The 20,536-nt window shown below is 41.4% G+C and overlaps 1 long non-coding RNA gene across 1 annotated transcript in view; it reads left to right on the top strand.

Moving 5' to 3' along the window:
- LOC310681762 overlaps positions 1-18,666 on the top strand; it is a 32,564-nt gene extending 13,898 nt beyond the window's left edge. The window contains exon 3 of the long non-coding RNA XR_014513594.1: positions 18,595-18,666. This is a non-coding gene — a long non-coding RNA (uncharacterized lncRNA). The remainder of the gene's footprint in view (positions 1-18,594) is intronic.
- The last annotated feature ends 1,870 nt before the right edge of the window (positions 18,667-20,536 follow it).

Below are 20,536 nucleotides of genomic sequence, written 5' to 3'. Positions count from 1 at the left end.
AGGCCCAGGGCAATTACAGATTGCTCAAAAAATTGCATTTATGGCATACAACATTACTCAATTCTCATGTGACTTGGTTTGAAGAGGGAAAATGAAAAGTGGTATTTATCAGCTTGATAATAAATTTCTCTCTCTCTCTTCCTCCCTTTATTCCTTTGTAAGCCTGGTGGATATTCTAGGGTGAGCAGAATGCACAAAAAAGATGGTATTTTCTTTAAATGGCTTGGTTAATGGTTTCCTACCCTCTTAGATGGCCATGTGCTCTGATTGCTCTCAGTTTGGGCTGCGTTCCTCTTCTCCTTGTTCTGCAAACCAGATTGGTTACATTAAATGCTTATGTTAATGTTCCATCAATTAGCTTTTTCTTTCTTTACATTTTGTTTTTCATTGTTTTGCTTTGGCTTTGTTTTTACTCCCTGTATAATTAAAATGTTTAACGTTGTTCCTTCCTGTGGTCAGGACACATTCACTTAAAGCTATTTTATTCTAAATCAAGACAGAGGGCAAATGGAAGCAATTAGAATTAAGGGCTGGTTTATCCTTCCACCCACCCCTCCTTCCACCCCATAATGTGGTGATGTCTCTTCTGTAAATTACTCTATCATTGCTGCTTCATCCTCCAGATCCCCCTATATGAGATTATATATATATATTCACAAGAACGCTAGCCAATGCAACATCATCTGCAATGGGAGTGAGGGGCCCGTAGACAGAAATCTCTGCTTCTCGACACAACAATTCATTTGCAATGTCCATTCCAGTTTAACCAGATTGAGTTGGTGATATAACTAATTCCAGAAGAGCTTGTCATTGCGGGGGACGAGGGCAATGTAGCAATGCTTCAGTAGGTGGCGCTTCAACACAGCTCACCTGGTACACTGGCTCAGCTTGTACACAAAAATCTTGTAAGAATACTCTCGCATGGTTTCTAAGCCTCCGTCAAGCGAGAATATACTGCCAGATTGTGAGCTCTGGTCTCTATACCGACAAAATGTTGGGACATTGCTCCTTGCAACTCAAGGAACTTCTCCATATCTTGGTTTCACTTGTTATCATTGTATAACTCTTATTTTTGGAGGAGGAGGAGAATAAAAAGAATCAGACTCTGCACTGCTGATGTGCGTTTGTTTATTTATTTATAAAAAAGCATTATTTTTCCAATGGGACATTTGAGACTGGAACTAGATGTGACAGGAGATGGAAATGAGCAGACTGAGATGAGATATGTTAGACATCTTCAAATATCTCAAGGGCTGTCACATGGAAGATGGAGCAAGCTTGGTTTCTCCTGCTCTGCAGGGTAGGACTCGAACCAATGGTTTCAAGTTACGAGAAAGGAGATTCCAACAAACCTCATGAAGAACTTTCCGACAGTAAGAGCTGTTTGACAGTGGAATGTTCTCCCTCAGGATGTTTTTAAGCAGGGGTTGAATGGCCATCTGTCATGGATGCTTTAGCTGAGATCCCTGCATTGCAGAGGATGGACTGGATGACCCTTGGGGTCCCTTCCAATTCTAAAATTCTATGGTTCTACAGTGGTATCTCGAGTTACAGTCGCTTCAGGTTACAGAAGCTTCAGGTTACAGACTCTGCTAACCCAGAAATAGTACCTCAGGTAAAGAACTTTGCTTCAGGATGAGAACAGAAATCGCGTGGCAGCGGCATGGCGGCAGCTGGAGGCCCCATTAGCTAAAGTGGTACCTCAGGTTAAGAACAGTTTCAGGTTAAGAACAGACCTCCAGAATGAATTAAGTACTTAACCCGAGGTACCACTGTATATATGGATCCTTCCTAAAACAGTCACCCTGCACCTCTGCCTCCTATCTTTTCTGGTAACATACTACAATATGTGTGCTGTGAGTTTTTAAAAATGTTTTATATTTAACCCTCCCTGCCCCTTTTTTCCATCATGGAACCCATGGCAAGGTACATTGATTCCCAGGAGTCTGAAGGCACTGACCAGGCCTGCTTCACTTGCTTAGTTTCGGCAAAGCATCAAACGCCTTCAGGAGATACTTTGGAACCAGCACTGTGTCATGGTATCCCGTCAACCCATGCAAAATGCAGGCCCTGAAATATAGAGGGGAGAGCAAACTCTGAGTGTGGAGACGTCATGTCAAATGCCTGATGGTACTAGGCAATAGTGTTGAAGGAAGGAAAATAAAGGGGAGAGGGAGATCTCAGTGGTAGACTGCCTACTTGACATGCAGAAGATCTACAGTATCTCCAGCCAAAAGGATCCCAGGCTCTCCACATGGGACCAAAGAGAGCCTGGCGGGGCCCAACACAGCTGCAGGAAGGCCCGGCAGGGCACACTGCAGGCTGCAGAATATTGAGGGCGCCTGGCTTGAAAATTGGGGGCGGCTTGGACCACCCCCGATGGTGTTGTGACGTTAACATATGAGAGTGCTGGAGGTGAAATAGTTAAACAGGTTACCCAATCAGGACCCGGGGGGCTGGAGGGACTATAAAACCAGCTCTGGGAGGGGCAAAGGGAGGAGTTTGGTTGGAGTGGGAGTGAATTGGGATAGAGTTTGTGGGTAGGTTGAGTTAGTGTAGTGAAATAAGCTGAGTCAGGAATAGTTAGGGGCTAGGAAGACAAGTAAATATCTGAGAGGTGGTTTAGTGAGTGAGAGCAGGTAGAGGAAGTTATAGGTCTGGAAAGGCACCCCATGATTGTAATTGACCGATACCATTTATGAAACCACACGCTTGTTAAACTGCAACAAATAAACAAAAGTTTATGTTCCAATTTAACCACGACTGGATTCAGCATTGTACCAGGTAGGGCCTGGGTGGTGACAGAGAGAAATAAAGTGGTGGCACAGGGATCAATAGACGGTGAAATGTCCGGGGACCCAGTGTGATCGCCACAGGAGTCCCCGGCTGCAATCCTATACCCACTTTCCTGGAAGGGATCCCTATTGAACACAATAGGACTTCGCACCGGCAAGTGTAGGATTGCTAACGCACATATGAGCGAATACTGGCCTTAATTACTGTGATGTACAACAATGATGATCAGCAGAGAACTTTGAGGCTGAAGTTCCAGGAGTGGAAGTTAATGGCACGGAAAGGGAAGTAAAACTGTTCCTCTCTCTTCCTCTTTCCTTTTGCTGCGGGTGTCAGCTTCATAATCCTGGCAAGGAGAAACGCTCCCAATGGCTGCCATTTCCCCCGGAGACAGGGCTATATGGAGAAAATGGCAGTCACCATTTTCATTTGCCAAAAATTCTCTGGGACCAATGCTAAGTCAGCAGGGTATTCCCAGATGCATCTGGGAAGGAAATGATTACAGAGAGACTTCACCTTCACCTTCATTTTACCCTCATTTTATCTGCCACCTGACTCACTGATGGCAGGGGGCCATTTTGGCTCAGCCTGAACTTTAATTAGGAAAAAGGGTTGTTGGGGGAAAGGAACGCACATTCCTTACATTATCAGGTGAGGATATAGGGTTGTATATAACATTAGTCATACTCAGAGTCAACTCACTGAAATTAATGGACCCAAGTGAGTCATGTCTAGGGCTGCCATATTTCAATTTGAGATCCTGGTAATGTCCAGGGAAATCCGGGAGCAAGGCACGCCTAGTCGTCTCCATTAATTTCAATGGTTCTGTTCTGCGTAGGACCAGCATGAGATACAACCCACAGTTATAGTGGGAGAAGTGCTGGATCCTGATATGTTTAGGGCATGGGTAGGCAAACTAAGGCCCGGGAGCCGAATCTGGCCCATTCGCCTTCTAAATCCGGCCCGCGGACGGTCTGGGAATCAGCATGTTTTTACATGAGTAGAATGTGTTCTTTTATTTAAAATGCATCTCTGGGTTATTTGTGGGTCATAGGAATTCATTCATATTCTTTTTTGAAAATATAGTCCAGCCCCCCACAAGGTCTGAGGGACAGTGGACCAGCCCCCTGCTGAAAAAGTTTGCTGACCCCTGGCTTAGGTAGAGGCCTGCCTTCCTTAGAATCTGATTCCCCATATCACTGAAGGCCCTGGGTGCTTGAATGCATTCTTACCATTGCCACAATACCAACAACACAAAAGCAACAAACAATCCCTAAAGGCAGGCGGGGCCCAAATCTTTTTCTGGCTGCAAACTGGAACAGTAGCTTGAACTATGTATACCTGGAAGGTTGGGGGGAAAGCCAGTGCAGACAGATTTTGGAGCAGTCATAATATGCTGCTTTGTATGCCCAGTAGCTCACCTATAAGTGCGGCTTCTCAACAGTCTTCAAAATCAGCGCTGCACATTAGAATAGTTAAGCCTGGAGGTTAGGAAGGCAGGATTGACAGCTGCTAGGTATGAATCAGAGAGAGCGGTGGGGTGGGGGTGGGGAGCCACAGTCTTTTCACAGCAGATGCTTTGTAATGAAGTATACAGTGGGAAAAATTTGAACAGTACTCATGAATACTCTCTTTGCAAAAGCAAAGGTTTTTGTTTTCTCTTTTCTTCAAAAACAACAACAGCAACACCTTGCCATCTTGATTATTTGCTCTTATTTTTCATTCTGTCTTCTTGACGGAGCCATTACAGATTTTAAGCAAACATCAATCCAAAATCCAATTTTTAAAGATGTGCATTTCTCTATATAACTCACTTAAATGTTCTAATTAATTTTTTTCTTGGGGAAAAATTGTGTGTCTTCTTTGTGATGGCTTGTTCTCTTCATACCTTTTTTTTTTTTAAGTGTCCTTTCCCCGGTTTATGGGGTTGGGAGTAGGGGGAGGCTGAACTCTGGGGTTTGCGCTTAGAATATATTGATATCTCTTGCTTCATTGATTTTTTATTAAAGTCCTGAGGTTTGAATTAATGATTGTCAACAGCAGCTTTTGGGGTTGTTCGTTATTTGTTGTAGCTTTAAATGATAGCTTTTACAGATGCCTTGTGTTTTTCTTTGCCCAGTGGTTTGCAGAAGCCAAAGTATTTAAAAACACACACACACAAAAACCCCCATCTTCTCATAAAGGCTTAGCAGTTAGCGCTACTATATGCCAACATAAAAAAGGCAGTGTAAAGTCAAACTGCCTTTGCTACTGTTAACTGTGCCTGCATCTTGGCATCTGTCAATGAAAAGAACGTCCGATCCAGGCATCCCTGCTGAGGTGAGATATGGCTGCGTCCCCAACAGTGAGGCGTGCGAAAGCAGTGCCAAAAGCACAGCAACAGTCTGGTTCAGGTCTGTCTTAATGAAGGTCCAGCGTGGGGCTAAATGAGTTTCTTCTGCTGCTGGGTTAGGGGCTAATGACACAAGGTCTCCCTAGGCTCACCACTGCTGCTAGCGTTTCTGTCGTTCTTTTTTCTTTGGTCCGGGCATATGGCGGTAAGCTAACTGTGGTGCTTATGGGATTTCTGTTGTGTTTTGTTTTGGGTCCCCCCCCCCACACACATTCTGGAACTTGTCTTCATTCTCAGTTTACAACATCAGGCCATATCCACCGGTTGTCATTTTGCTTTCGTTCTTAAAATGTTTGTCTGTGTGTGTATTGGATGAATACGTTAACTTCAAGTACTCCCAATTTCTAATTTATGCCCAGTTCAGTGCTTTGTGATCTTTCACAAAAAGTCCTCGTTGAATTTGATCACGCTTCTTATAAAAATCAGTTTCGTTTGGGTACTTATCTGGATGTTTTGTTGGCTTATGTCGATTCAAATGTTTAAATGTGGATGGATGTATTGGTGGTGAATTGCATACACAATGTGAGCTGATAGGTTTCTTTTCTTCTGCTTCTCCTTCTTTGTAATAAAAATAAAATAAAATAATAATAATTGTCTGCGAAAATTCACCAGTATTTTAGTACAAATTTCTTGTATGCAATGTTGCTTCGTATACACATGTTTGCGAAGCAATTTCCCCTAATAGAATTCATTTTTCCATGTTATTTTCACTTATGCACACACACAAATATCTGTATGCAGAGTTCACTGTAGTATATGCATTTTGTTCACATTACTTGGCTGGAGATGTGCATTGCAAAATTCGGAGAAAAGTGAATTTCGAAGGATGACTGTGCTTCAGTTTGCATATTGTTTAGGAAAGAGTAAATGAGGTCAGTTCCTTTAAATGTGAACTAAATTTAAATTAACCCCCTCATCCCTAGTGTGTGTGCATTTGTGAACTGTAACTAAGCTTCTTGTGACGGTGTTGTTAACACAGCTCTTCCAGTTGAGGCATGGAGGCCAGGTTAATCAGTAAACACAAACTTTTCAAAAAACAAAAAACCCTAGCATCAAGTCAAACTGCCTTTGCTACTGTTACATTGCCTTCTTGGCATCTGCCAATGAAGAGCTTGCTAAGCTATCCCTAGGGAATCACGAGACATGTCTACTTCTATCTCTCTACATGCTAACATGGCGAGTTTAAGCCATTGATGCACAAAAGTGAGCGGGTTTTTCGAGGGGAGGGCAATGCTAACCTGCTTGTCTATAACATGCACATAATCAATCACAGCACACTGTCCTTTCGAAAGTGCAAAAGTATCTTGCACACACTGAGAAATATAATGCAAGGCATTTCACAAGAATCCAGATCGTTGGTTAACTATTGGATATGTGATTCAACCACAATGGAAGTCGTCCCAGGAAAATGCCTTCTAGTTAGTCCAACTAGGCTAGGATTCCAGGCTAGGATCCATATTCCAAAGTGATGTATATGTCCTTCTGCTTACAAACTGTGTTGCTTCAGGCTTCTCATTCCAACTACTGTGTCACATATACCGTATTTTTCCGTGTATAACACGCCCCCGTGTTCAAAATTAAGATAATGGGGGGGGGGGATTGCCCCAGTGTATAAGACTACCCCCCCCTTTTAACATTCTTTTTTAGTAAAAAACAAAATCTAGTCTTATACATGGAAAAGTATGGTATGTGTCCAACCAAACACTCTTTTGAGGATAAGAGAACCCTCTAGAGTGGCACAGAATATTGGGCTAGGCAGTGTAGCTGGAAGGGAAGGATTGAGAGTACCACCTAAGTATACAAAAGTGCCTTAGGGTGCCATTCTCTACACATTTACTGAGATTAAGGGTGGATCTAAACACATGCTATAAATGTGTTTATGCTATAAATGCTATAAATAAGTAAAAAAAATGGAATGTTTTAACAAAAGAAAAAATCTCTATGGAAAACCACGTTTTGAAATTTCCTGCTCTCTGGTGCCATCTGGTGTTGCATGTCTATAGTGCATTCAAGTCACTGTTGCTTTACTAATGTAGTAAGACTCTTTCAACTGAGTTTACACGGGTAAGACCACACAGCTGGGCATGTCAAGGTGAGTCCTGAACCCTGGCCACAGTCTTCTAGAAAGGCATTCTTGTTCACATATAAAACAACCCTCTGTTATTGGAGTTGCCTCTCTGTTTTGTCACATATCAGCAGATGTGATAATTCTACCATGTGATTAGAGCTTCAGAAGTTGCCTTATATCGAGTCAAACCTTTGATCTATCTATAATGATTGGCACTCCATCCCCACCTGGAGTTGCTAGGGATAAAACCCAGGAGCGGATTTGGGGCAGGTGTTCTACTACTGAGCTATGGCCTTCCCACACTTGAAGCCATTTTCATTCTTCCCATCCCCAAATAATTGTCTAGAACATGGGGCCTAGAGATGCATTGTACCAATGTAATTTTAGTAAAATGAAAATGAAAACCCTTGGTTTTTAGGATAAGTTATTTGCTTTGGCAAGCTGATATAAAATACTCTCAGTTTCTATTTTGATTTCAGAATAAATATTCTGAATTCCTTTAACATGTGATCAAATAATAGACTTCAAAATTCAAAATAATAATAGTTCGAAAGGGATTCAAAGCTTCCTGGGCTCAGCAGAATGATGCTGTCCATGTAGGACATGGCAACTGCTTCTGCATAAAGGGCTCTTCCAATAGAAACAATCTAATTTAGATTGTATCACCAAGACATTTATAAACAGAATCTCATGAAGCACTCGCTAATGCATGTGTTGGTTTAATCCAAAATGTGGTTGAATTTTAAAAGGCTAAATTGAACCAGCTTTCTTAAAAAACAAAAACAAATCAAAAACCTCAGGAACGGAGCCTGACTCTGTACTCTTACTTTCTGCAGAGAGTGCAACCTGAAAGGTGATAGCATCTTTTCAATCAAAGGCCTTGAATGAGATGCAAGATCAGATAGGTTCAGAAGCAGCTGGCAAAATAACGGTTTCATTCCAGGGAATCAGGAGCATGGCTGTAGTCAAACATGAGTGAGTGACCTTCTTCCAGTGAGCATGTTGTCCTAGTTACATAAAGGCTAATTATCTGCTGCAATGTATTGATATGGGCAATTGAAATACTTTATTGTCACTTGTACAACTTGTATACAGTGAGATTACATATTAGTAACTATTGTATGTTTGATTGGTTTATTGCTGCTTTATCATGAACAGGGTACATATATCAGGGTACACCCTGAAGGGAGGGAACCAATTGCTCCTTTAGACCATCTTAGATAGGTATTCAATAATATCCAGCTTTCTAATGTAGAGGAGGAAGGGAACTATTGCACAGTGACATATACAGGCAACTCCCCATTTACACGGGGGTTACGTTCCAAGGCACCACCCCTTTATGTGAAATTGTTTATATTGGGAACGGCCCTTGAAAAAGCATCTAAGCCTCTGGAAACCCTTTTAAAAAACCAGCAGTCCTTACCAGACAGACACAAATGGTGACAACTGTGGATCTCAGCACAACTGGCTAAGGAGCAAAGTGGCTGTGATTGCCTATCTAGGAGAACCAGGCCACTATGAAAAACCACCAGTTGAAAGGCAACACTGCATATAAAAGGAAGTTCTATGCTGTTGATCAACGATCCACTTAAGAAGTACAAAATAATATGTGATCATCTCTGTGGAAGCTCATCATTCTGCTCTTTAGTTTACTTTTAACTTGGTCCCACAACTGTGGGTGCCCAGGGCTGTGGGTGCCATGCAGCGTACTTGGCCCTGGCACAGAAATATGTGGGTGCCTGGCCCCTTCATGGGAAATTTTATGGGTGCTCGGGAACCCAGGGCCCAAGGGAGTTGGCACCTATGGCAGTGTTAGCAATAGGAGTACTGGATGTAATTTAATCCCACTCCAGTGTCATCATCTGTTTAATAGGTCTCATAAATAGGGATGGATAAATCTGCCAATTTCGGTTGCTCATTTCCCCCCTCATAAGTTCAGATCTCCACATTTCCACATCAGTTTGCAATTCTTTCTTTTTTAAAAAGTCCCCATGGAAATTCACCAGCATTTCAGTGCAAATTTCTTCCAATATACAAATTTTGCTTTGAAAACTGTACACATTTTTGCAAAGCCATTTTCCCTAATATGATTCAGTTTGGTATGTTATTTTCCCTAATATATATGCATTTCAATGCACATTTAATCATAGCATACTCTATTGCTTGGCTAGAGAACTGTGTTGCAAAATTCAGAGACATGTAAATTAGGTAGGTTCACCTGTAAATGGAAAACTTCGTTGAATTCCTACTCCCCTCCATCCTTACTGGTATAGTATTCATTCCCCCTTAATGTGTGTATACAGATTCTTGAGGTGTTTCTCCCCCTCTGGAAATGTGCTTCAGGTCGAAGATCACATTCCATTTGTGCCGTCTGAACTTTCACAGTACTTAATCTTATTTGCCCCCTACAAAGTGTGTCCACTGAATTTAGCATTTTAGTGCAGGGCTGTGGCATCTTTCTCAGAGCAAGGTCCATATCTCGGGGTCGGGGACCAGAAGCCGCACTGGGTGGAGCAATGGATATTAATTTAATGTTACCTTTGTGCAGTAGGCAGGTTTCTACAGATGCTCACACACCCTGTGCTAGCCTTCATCCAAACTAAGAAGAGGCATTGTCATGGTTCAAAAGGACTTAGGGTATGAAGTAAGGTGGTGTGTGGCCTGAGAGTTCTGAGGGCCAGGTGGAAAGGCTTGTGGGGCCGCACTTGGTGCATGAGCCTAGTCCTGATTTAGGCAGTGAGGTTGTACAGGACACTAAAAATGGTATGAAATTATTTTCTCCCACCAAGTCCCTTATTTTGCAAACCTAAAGCATCAGAATGAAGCTCTTCAGTAGAGTAGGGCTAGAGATTACTGAGCTGTCATCAGCTTTTTTCTTTTCTTCTCTTTTTTCTTTGCTACCATTCCATCCTTCTTTGACCTTCAACAAGCCATTTAACCTTTTCACATGTTTCCTCCATCCAGAAAACGTTAATATTTAAGTCAATTAGATATGAATGGTTAATTATCTGCATGCTAGGCCTTCTGAGATTTAACCAGCAGACGTTTATAAAATGAAGCCGGGAAGCAATGTTGCATCGCTAAATGTCCTCGCTTGAAACAGAAAAAGAAAATTACAGGAACATTTTTATATTCACGGAGTGACGTTGCTTAGATCTGGCTGTATTGCTCAGCAAGAGCCAACAAGTTTATGTGGCATAAAACTTTCAGCTGCAGCACTCTAAAGAGGCGATGATTGATAATAATAACTGCCTTTAACACACACCCTGCTTCTAAATTCAGAATTCTATCAGACAAAATTGCATCGTTCCTGTTTTGATACACTGATATTTAATTAAGATTCCAGCTGGTTGAGGATTCCTTTTCTCTTTCTTCCTATTTATTAATTTTTTTTAAAGAAAGAAAAGATCAGGAGGCTGATTTCATCCAAACAAGTTGGAACATTCTCTTTGAGGAATGTCCAACCCTGTTCTTCCCAGTTTGGTGGGGCAAGGTCACCACTTACTGAAAAAGCTCAAATTAGCAAGAACCCGACCTCCCTGAAGAGTTCACTCAGGTGCAAGTTGCTTCAAGTCACTTCACATCCCAGCATCCTATTCAGAACTTTAGCAGCACATGCAAAGATGTAAATATGGGTTGGTGGCTAGCAAACTAGACAGGTTAGCAAGTCTTAAGTACACTGTGGACTTCTTGACTGAGTGGCCTTCAGTTTCAACTTTCCACTTCCAACAACTGTGACCTAATCCTGACACACAACTGTGATAAAGGTTATGACAGACTTTACAAGTGGAAAAGAGCAAGCAATGGTAAGCAGAAGCAGCAAATTGAAACTAAGAGTTTGGTGTGGATATAGGGGTCTCTATTTTGGAGAAGCAGCCGTCTGTCATGGATGCTTTAGCTGAGATTCCCAATTTGCAGGGGGTTCGACGAGATGACCTTTGGGCCCCTTCCAACTCTAAGATTCTATGAATCTCAAGGGCCATAACCCTCTTCTGTTTTCACAAAGCTAGCTCCTCACTGCTTCCTGCTTCCTCTGGGCCTTTCCTTCTCTGCCTCACCAACTCTTTATAATGGGAGTGGGCAGCATTATCTTGGAAGATGTTCAGTAGAGCCAGTGCTGGGATGACTTCTAATACCTGCTTAGTTATTTTGCATATTTCTTATATGACGGATGTCCATAAGAGTTGGCTTTGGGGACATTCCCACTACATGTGGAGGTATGTGCCTGTGGTGGTGCAGCCTCTCCAGCATTTTGGTGAGGCTCCTAGGCATATCAGCACTAGTTTCCATGGTGTTAGGTACCATCTGTAAGTGAGTTTCAGGGTGAATTCTTTACATTTAGCTGAGATGGATTTAAAGAGAGGTTTAGACTACATTCTAGTCCATTGGGTGAGGTTAATTTCATAGCCTTTGTCGTCCTCCCATTATTTTTTGATTACATTGAGGGGGGATGTGGTATTTTGGAGCAGTATTTTGTATATTGTGGATACCATCCCCTTGCCATGTCCTTTTGTTGTTAGGGGGAGGTTTTCAAAGGTTGTCAAGGGCCTAGTTGCTGCTGCTTTTACTACTGGATTGTTTGAGAAGGCATGTGATTGATAGTGTGATAGCCAGGGCATTTGGGTGTCTCCTATTTGCCTTGTAATTCTTATGTCAATGTGGATTTGTTATTTTGGTAGAAGTCTGCTAGGCGGTATAAGCCTTTGTCTTGCCAGGTTTTTATCTGGATGTTTTGTGCTGCATGGTGGAAGAATGAGTGGTGAGCCAGGGGGGTTGGTGGGCATGGGGTTGGGGACAGTTTGCCTGTTTCCTCCTCCTATGCTTTAAGCATGGTCTGTGTGAACCTGTATAGTGTTGTGGGGATTTCCCTTAGTTTGTTTGGGAGGAATGGGTATGCTGTGGTGGATATATTTTCAATTATGCCTCTCTCCAGGTGTACCCATTGTTTTGTATCGTCTTCTAGAATGTATGGGATTATGTGGCACACTTGGTTGGCAATGTAGTATAGTTCTATGTTGGGGATTCCCTACCCTCCTTCTGATGAGGGGAGGTGTAGGTATTTGGGGTTTATTCTTTTGTGTGTGTGAGAGAGAGAAGATAAACAAGTGTAATTTTGTCTGCCATTTGCGGAGTTGGGATGATGCCCCTTATTAAACAGCAGCACGTGTTGCAGTGAGGCTGTCCCACTCACTTGACCACCATCTGGTTGAGTCTCTGCAGCAAACTGGGATGGAGAGGGGAAGGGACATGCTGGCATGGTGCATACATGCCAGCAGAGCAAATGCAGCATTCCTGCCAGCCTGTTTGCACTGCACTGATCTTGCCACTGCTGCACCGCTTCCTCTCTTTATCCTCGTCTGCTGCAGGGACTTAGCTGGAAGGAGGTCACTATACTGTCCATTGCTGCCCTTAAGATTGGCTTTATCTATTTTAACACTGCATGGAACACCTAGGCACAGATAACAGATTTTATTGATTTTGCAGTCCTGGAAAGCTTTAGGGAACTACTTGACCTGGCACTTAAGACAAGGATGGAGTATGCTATTTCTGCTATTGAGGCCCTTACCCTAAAATTGTGTGAGGATAGGATGTTGTTGTCCATACTAATTTAAAGTTGGTCAACACACTGGAGAGGGACAGGATTGTGTAAGGTGAAAATTATGCTATGTGCCTGACTGGTTTGCTCTGATGAGCAAGACTTGCCCTGTTATGACACTTCCCATTCCCCCAGTTTTGCGTAATGTTAGAATAAAAAACTACAGACTGGATGTGACTTGACGGTGATTGAATGTAATTCATGTGGTAATCTAAAGCCATTACTTTAAAACTGCAAATGCACCCCAGGATAACCAACAGAACGACATTGTTCCTTTGACGACATTGGTCTCCATCGACTAGATATGTTAATATTTGGATTCTGGAGTTTTAGCTGAGATATGTAATAACCACATGAGAAGACCAAATTTTATTTTATTTGTTCATTTTGGCTATTGATATCTGTTAGCTGTTTTCATTTTCGTTCCAGATAAAACATTGGAATATTTCTTTCTTTACTAGATCGTAAGTGTTGATTTACTTTCCTTCTTCTTTGTGATTGTTTGCAGCTGGGACCCATTTAGGGAAAGCACATTTTTATTGCATTATTTAGATTAGAGCAAACAAACCTTTCTCACTACAGTAGGCTGTAATTACATTAATTTTATTTATTGGTGTGCTTTAAAAAAAAGAAATTGAAAATGAAAATTGCCCCTTATTTTTATCCTTGTTTTAAGTTCTTCGTATTAGGCAAGACACTTCCAAAACACAAATGGTGCAACGAGATAACTTTTGGAAGAGTTTCCCCAGAACATGATGTTTGAACACATCCATAGATGGAGAAAAATGCATTTAATCTTGGCTCTCAGGACCAAGAATGGGAAAGGCCCATTGGCCAGGTGTTATCCTTGGAGGATTCCCATCTTATTGAATTCCAGATAGGAAAGTGACTTGAGGAGAGTTTGGACCAGGCGTGGTGAGGGTTGTAGCCAGGGGAGGGATTTGGGTAGTCTGGAGAGAGTTCTGAGATTGGCCTGGAGGACTATATTTAGGCACAGGTCTAAGGCTCCCGCTAGGTTATATTTCGTATAGCTCATACTGCAGTTTTGTTCTACATGCAGCAAGTCAGCAACGTAGACCGATCTCCCAACAGCTCTCCCATGGATCGCAGAGGTGTTCATGAAAGCTGGGGATTAGGTTCAGTGCACTGACAGTGCCGTTGTGGGGAAGCCACACCTGACCTGACAAATATGTATAGAACATTCTTACACCAGTGCAACACTTCCCAGAAGGGAAACACCAAGAACAGGCTGGATATTAGCTTCTTCAGTCTGAAGCTGCCATTAAAGTTGAATAGCACACATTTCCTGCTTCGACTAGATCCTGATAACTGTGGCATTTAATTTATGCGCCAGCATGTCCCACTCTGGATTAAGGGGTTAGTGTTTATGAATGCATTAGTGTTCCTTTCTAATTTTATGGCATGTGCTTTTGAAATAGCGAGACATCCCACTGTATTACTTAACGTTTGCTTTTAATCACTTTACATATAATCTTGATTTTATTTTAGGCTTTAAATTGGATTGCAGTGGGGAAAGGCTTTGTGCCAAAGTTTTGTCACTTGTCTGTTATGCCTCGTCGTTTTATAATCTTTTGGTTATGTGATCATTTGCTGCAAATCCAGAAAATTACATTGTAGGAAAACATTAGGCAAAATGCTTTGGCGTCCAAATTCACTTTGGGTAAGTTGAGTCAATTAATTTTAACACTACACACTATTATATGCATTGATTTCTACCGTTGTCCAATTGATTTTTATACATATCATTTATGTTCAAATTAAAACAGAGGAGTAGAAAAGTAATATTAATCATATAGTCAAGTTAATAAATATTTTACATAGAATCCAAGGAAAGTATATAACATTAAGCCTGCCATTCTTTTAGGGATGGCAGAAAGAAATTAATTTGGTTTGCATTGAGAGGGAAACCTATCTGATTTGCACTTCCTGAAACAATACACAAACTGAAACAGAGCCATACTTCCAAATTTGCACTTCTCCAAATTTTGCAGTGTGGTTTTTCAGCCAAGCAATGTGTACAAAATGCATATACTAAGGTAAAATGTTCATAGAAATGCACATATTAGTGAAAATAACATGCAAAATTGCATTATGTAAGGTGAAATTTATTTGCGAAATTGTGTATATTTGTCAAAACAGCATACAAAAATGTGCATATTAAAATAAATTAGTGCTAAAATTCCGATGAGGATTCTTTTTTTCCTTTAACAGTTTGTTAACTGATGTGGAGAACTGAACTTAAGAATAGCAAAAATGAGAAATGGAGGGAAATCAAAACCGACAGATTGACACATCCCTAAATCCTATGCATGTTTACCAGAGTGAAAGTCCAATTGAATTCACCACATGAGATTGCCCTGTTGACCTATAAAATAAAAATATTGCTTTTGCTTAAAATAAACAAGCTCCCACACCACAAATAATATTCTTTTAAATATCCCCACACACAAACACATTGTTGCTTCTAGCATGGATATTTGGGGATAGAATAGAGATCTCTCCATTGACTTGCATAGATTCACAGGTTTTAAAGCCCTTTCTATGACTGGAGTGCCCTTAGAAAACAATTCATTGTAATTGACTTCAACAGATGAAAATGATGAATGCATCTGGGGAATTAAGATATTCTATGTGTGTAGACTCACACATATTCCCAAAAGCTTCTGGTATAAGCCTTACACCACTTGCTTTGGAGCTGTTTCAAGGAAGTTGTTGGGACTTTTTCCAGACTGCCACAAATGGGTTAGAAGATTCCATCTCGTGTCAGCTACAGGCCAGATGTCTAGCCCTTTAATCAGACCAGAAGACTGACTTCACATTGAATGTTTCCAGTAGCTTCAATACAATTTAAAGTCTTTCATACTTGGGGTTTATAAAGTCTCCATTCTGTATTATGAAAAATGGCACATTTTTTATGATCTCTGAGTAATACAGATCTCACAGTAATACAGCATATATAGACACGCTTAGCTGTACACAAGATCAAATCTTGTGGAGGGAGGAGAAAAATGAAAATTACTTTAGGGTTTTCGGTAATGAATCTTTCCCAGGGAATCGTTATGCTGGCCTTCTCTAAAAAAGACACAATTTATATCAATACCACACTGTATGTATTATGCCAGGTTTCGGGACAGAACAGTGACAAGTTAACCAACCACTTTTTTTAATAACATTTGCTGCCCTTTATGATGTTAACAAATCTATTTTTCAAATTTCAGTCATTTAAAATATGAAGGAAAAACCATTTGTTCATATGATAAAATGCAGCTGCTGTGTCTGGAATCAGACTACTTTTTTTGTTAATTTGATTATTCTGAGATGATTGATAAGATTAATTAACTCTAGCTTGATTCAGTGATCTTCACAGAACCAACGTGCGCACTCTTCTCTGTTATCACTTGTATAAGATCATACCAGAGTCTGTGGGAAATACAGCATTCTTCATTCCACTCCCCACCCCTCACTCCCACCATCCCACACTATCTCTGAGATACAGTGATAATCAATATTGTACTCCTTTTAAAATATCCATTAAAAGCAAGTAATGTTTTGTTATTTGGAAGGCCTCATGCATAAAGAAGGCCTGTGAAAACTTATCCCACAAGACTCTTGGTTTTTCAGTGCAAAACGCTGGGCAGTGTAAAAAAAGCAGATTATAGTAAAACTATGTTGTTATACGTACACTAGTGATCAGTACAGTGGTACCTTGGCTCTCAAACTTAATCCATTCTGGAAGTCTGTTCCAAAACCAAAACGTTCCAAAAACAAGGCACGCTTTCCCATTGAAAGTAATGCAAAATGGACTGATCCGTTCCAGACTTTAAAAAACAACCCCTAAAATGGCAATATAACATGAACTTTACTATCTAACGAGACCACTGATCTATAAAAATGAAATCAATAAACAATGTACTGTAGTACACAACCAACCAACCAATCAATCAGTAGCTGAACTGGGTTCCACACAGTCACAAGAACAAAACAAAAAAGTGCTGCAAAAACAAAAATGCTAAATAAATAGGGAAAACAGACAGACCTCAGTTGAACACTCAAAATGGAAGTGTGGCACTGAAAACAGAAGTGTGGCACTTAAACAGGGAGTGTAACATTCAAAACGGAAGCGTAACACTCAGAACGGAGCACGTTCAGCTTCCAAAAAAGGTTTGCAAACTGGAACACTTACTTCCAGATTTGCAATGCTTGGATTCCAAATTGTTTTGAGTACCAAGCTGTCTGAGAACCAAGGTACCACTGTATCAGCTAGCAGGCTAATACAGGGTGAAAAATGGGAGAAGAAATGTACCACTTCCTTCTGTTTCCATTGTCACAGAAGACTCAGAGGACACACCAGTCAGGGTAGAAGACGAGAACTTCATTGTTTCCTTCCCACAAGAACAGGAAACTTCTGACTTCACGCAGATACAACTAAGTCTAATGCCAACTAGTGAATAACATACACAGTGACACCATCCACACAACCATTTTATGTGTTGGAGACAAAATGTAGGGGCTGAGAGATGAAGTTTCTGCTGAAAGACAAGCTGTATGTCACAAAAACGAAAAATCTTTTTCATGCCGAACAATGCTCTCTATGATTATTTCCCCACTTCCTCCAGACACACAACTTTACTCAGAATTTTATCAAGAGGTGGAGTTGGTTTCTGTTGGTCTTTAAACTGGCACATGGCACTCACTTGAAGGCTTAAAAACATATTCAACTGTACCCCCAAAGATAGCTGAAACAGTGGGTATATATATTTTTATGACAGGTTTAAAAGTTTCACAAAGCAGGATCCTCATTTCACGTCCCTCTTAATGTGATTCGGAATTCATAGAGAATCAAGTTGCAATGCCCAATATGAAGTCAATTAGGTCATTCTGCTGAAGATTGCAAAATCTTAAGCAGACATGCTATGTTAAAGGATTTATCATACTGGATTTATTTTTATTATTTTTAAAAAAATGTTTCCAAAGGAACCACATTTCCATCCCTCTTGGGCAGGGCAAGGAATGCTTCATCTGCATAGATTACTTTTTTTGTAAACTCCTGCACAATGCAGCCAGCATTTGCATGTGAAAAGTCATCAAAATGGGAGGAAAATCTGCCTACCTCAGTCATTTTTAAATAACTCAGGCCATTAATTGTTAACCTTTGTTTCTCCTACTTCCACAGTCATAAATTAGTTTTATAGATTAGGCAAATGTGAACTTTTAAAATTGCTTCTGTGGTGCTTTTTTTTTTTAACCCATCAACAGGCAAAGCTTGGGTGTTCTATTTTTCTTGTACCTTGCTTCTAAATTGTTGCCACACAAATTAGCCTAGTTAGTAATTGTTAAAACCAACTCAAAGGTTCACAGCACATGAGATTAAAATGATCTTAGAGCAATTGATGGCCGCAATGCAAGGTACTAAACCGTTTGTTTTGGGAAGAAAGAGCATGCCTTGAAAACAAACAATGGTTTTATACCAAGCTATCACTTTGAAAGGCAAAACTGTAAATAGGACTCCAGGGGTGAGACAGAAACAACAGCCAACAGCAGCACCTTATAACTTCCTTCAAGTGGTACCTGTAATCTCATTGTCACTTTGATCTCCATGCTTATAGAGATTGGTGGAAGCCCACTGTGATCCTTTTAAGTCATGAAATAATCATAGGTTGTCTTTTCTCTTTTCTGATACGTAAAATGTTATGCCTTTTCTTTTTCTTTCTTTTTTTTAAAAAGATTCACAGTTGAAAGAGGTATGACAAGTTTATTGGGGCGGGACAGATTCCGTCTCCATGGCCAACATTTTGTGAGTAGCAACAGCAAAACAACTTGATTGAGTTCTCCTGATTAATGGCTTCTATTGCAAAGCGTGTTCTCCCTAACAGAGAGCACGTGTTGCGGTTGGGGAAACAGGCCACCCTGTCGTGACTCAGCGGATTTGGAGAAACCCAAGCATGTAAATGGTTAATATTGGGTTGCTGAGGATTTTTGATTGTAGCCAATTTGGAGGAGGGGTCAGAGTCTTTAAATACAGGGGCCAGACGTTGGACATCCTCTTGGCCATTTTGCATCGGATCACCCGCCCTCCCTCCCTTTAATAGGGTGGTTTTTTCGGTTCACTTGACCTTGCTATTGCCTGTCAAGGGGTCGTCCGCCTTGGTGCGGGGGCCTGGTAGGAATTTTGCCATCTGGCTGATTGGCTGGTGCCATTTGGTTTTTGCCTACTACATAGCAAATCGTCACAACTTGTAAGGTTGGCGGTTAGGCATTGGTTAAATTGGTGCTTGGAGGGGTAAGTGCCTACCCCTCCAAATGATGCGGAAAGGGAATTCCGTTAAAGGAATCCAGGGGCTTGCCATTCTTTCGTCCTTGTCCCTGGCATCGGACTTGGGCCGTGCAAGCCCCAAAGGAACATGAGGGTGAGAAGTGAGGGACTGATGCCCAGCTTCATTTTCTCACCCAATACTTGTTTCCCACGCTGGCTTCCGTTGGTGTCCGGAAGGCCAGCTCTGTCCCTGAGGGCATGGACAGATAGTCATAACCAATGCCTAAGCAACCACTCACATTTTTTGTATTTTGAATAAAGTTGTGGCCAAAATTATGCCAAAAACCTTAACAAAAATTGATGTGTGATGTGTGAATTTTTGGGGGGTGGCCTTGTGGGACTCAACACGCAAATGATTCATCTTCTGTTTTTTTCTGTATGAGGATCACTGTGGCTTCTAATATCTTCTTCTTTTAAGCATGGTCCAAATAATGTCCTCAAATTATAATGGTGATGTAATATAATGGTATGATTGCAAACCATAGCTGAAACATTGATAGGTAGATATATACAGTGGTACCTCGGGTTACATACGCTTCAAGTTACGGACTCCACTAACCCAGAAATAGTGCTTCAGATTAAGAACTTTGTTTCAGGATGAGAACAGAAATCGTGCTCCGGTGGCGTGGCAGCAGTAGGAGGCCCCATAGGCTAAAGTGGTGTTTCAGGTTAAAGACAGTTTCAGGTTAAGTACAGACCTCCGAAGAGGTCTCCGAAGATCAAACGTATCCATTCTTAAGGAAAGCAGCCCTGAGTGCTCACTGGAAGGACAGATCCTGAAGCTGAGGCTCCAATACTTTGGCCACCTCATGAGAAGAGAAGACTCCCTGGAAAAGACCCTGATGTGGGGAAAGATGGAGGGCACAAGGAGAAGGGGACGACAGAGGATGAGATGATTGGACAGTGTTCTCGAAGCTACAAACATGAGTCTGAACAAACTGCTGGCGGCAGTGGAAGACAGGAGTGCCTGGCGTGCTCTGGTCCATGGGGTCACGAAGAGTCGGACACGACTAAACGACTAAACAACAACAACAAAATATTCTGCCCTTCTTCTAAGGATCTGCAGGTGAACTTCATGCTTACCCAATTCAATTTTATCCTGACAACAATCCTGTGATGTCTGTTGGGCACAGCAACCCTGTGAGGTAGGTTAGGCTGAATGAAAGAATCAACAACAACAGAAGTAGAGTGTCCAGATCAAGGGAACTAATAGAACCACTTTATTTTGCCTTGGCCAGACCACACCTAGAATACTGTGTCCAGTTCTGGGCACCACAATTTAAGAAGGATGTTGACAAGCTGGAACGTGTGCAGAGGAGGGCAACCAAGATGATCAAGGGTTTGGAAACCAAG

Source organism: Podarcis tiliguerta (genome assembly GCF_965153285.1).
Source record: "Podarcis tiliguerta genome assembly, chromosome: 7".
NCBI classification, from domain to species: Eukaryota; Metazoa; Chordata; class Lepidosauria; order Squamata; family Lacertidae; genus Podarcis; species Podarcis tiliguerta.
Note: the sequence above shows the minus strand (reverse complement) of the source record. Positions and strands in the feature narration are given on the sequence as shown.